The following is a 1219-nucleotide window of genomic DNA, read 5'->3' on the forward strand; positions in this document are numbered from 1 at the left end:
GGTTTGGAAAAGTTTTTGGCTCACTTGTATGAATGTATCAAGACAATCCGGTTGTGTGGGTGTAGTAGTCACGAGTGGTGTGACTGGAACTATCTCGCGTGAATTATTTATGGGCGGATTTTGATAGTTATTGTTTACCGGAACGATACCTCTATTAGCATTATAATTATTATAACTACCTTGACCTTGTGCTTGACCTTGTTGAGATTGCACTTGGTTGTTATAATTATTAAAATTACCCTGACACTACCCTTGTCATGGTGGAGCTTGGATAAAACTGTGCGTTAGCCTAACATATTGATTATTGTACCCTAGAGGTGTGCGTGTTGGTTATTTCTCCAACCGAAGTTGGGATTTTGTCTCCAAGGGGTGTTAGGTTCACTATTAATGGAACAAGCCTGTCCATAGGCTATAGGACAGTGGAAGTCGGGATGCTCAGGGCTCCAACAGAAACTACATGGATTTGAATTTACATTCATGACGGGGATAAGCTTTTGTTGAACAGAAATGGCCTCTACCTTTTTAGTAAGTGATTCGATTAGAGTTTTAAGCTCGGGATCGTGTTTAATTTCAAACATACCGGCGGCCTTAACGGTATTAGAAGAACTAGCGGAGCGGTGTAAAATCGTCACTACCCCCCCAGTTGTTATTTCGCTTAGTTTGATCCTCTATAAATTTATAAGCCTCCGAGGCTCCTTTAGTTAAGAAACTACCCCCATTCATTATGTCAAGGACTTCTTTATGGTGGTGTAGAAGTCCTTTGAAAAAGGCACGAACTAACGTGTCTTTCGCTAAGTTATGATGTGGACACTCTATAAGGAGATCGGTGAAACGATTCCAAGCCTCTGAAAATGATTCATGAGGATTTTGTCGAAAGAAATAAATCTTGGAAAGCATCTCATCCGTCTTTAGGGGTGGGTAAAAATGTTCCATAAATAGCTGAACAAGTTTAGCCCATGAGTCCACAGAATTAGGCGTTTGGGCAGTTAACCAAGACGCCGCCTTATCGGCTAAGGTGAAAGGGAATACCCTCAGTTTAATTTGTTCCGCACCAACCGTAGGATGGTGGAATGTTGTTATGACTTGTTCAATCCTACGCATGTGCTGATAAGGTTTTTCATGGTCTAAACCATGAAAAACAGGTAACAAATTAAAAATATTTGGGGGGATTCGGAAATCCCCCATTGGGTCTGCTATAACGATGCAAGATTTGGGGCTA

At 41.2% G+C, this 1219-nt stretch overlaps 1 non-coding gene across 1 annotated transcript; it reads left to right on the plus strand.

Moving 5' to 3' along the window:
- Positions 1–793: 793 nt before the first annotated feature.
- LOC147493400 (small nucleolar RNA R71) lies at positions 794–897 on the plus strand. Its single transcript, XR_015200628.1, has one exon. It is a non-coding gene; the product is annotated as a small nucleolar RNA R71 (small nucleolar RNA).
- Positions 898–1219: the final 322 nt, after the last annotated feature.

This window comes from Coptis chinensis, chromosome 6, assembly GCF_015680905.1.
Source record: "Coptis chinensis isolate HL-2020 chromosome 6, ASM1568090v1, whole genome shotgun sequence".
Lineage (NCBI taxonomy): Eukaryota > Viridiplantae > Streptophyta > Magnoliopsida > Ranunculales > Ranunculaceae > Coptis > Coptis chinensis.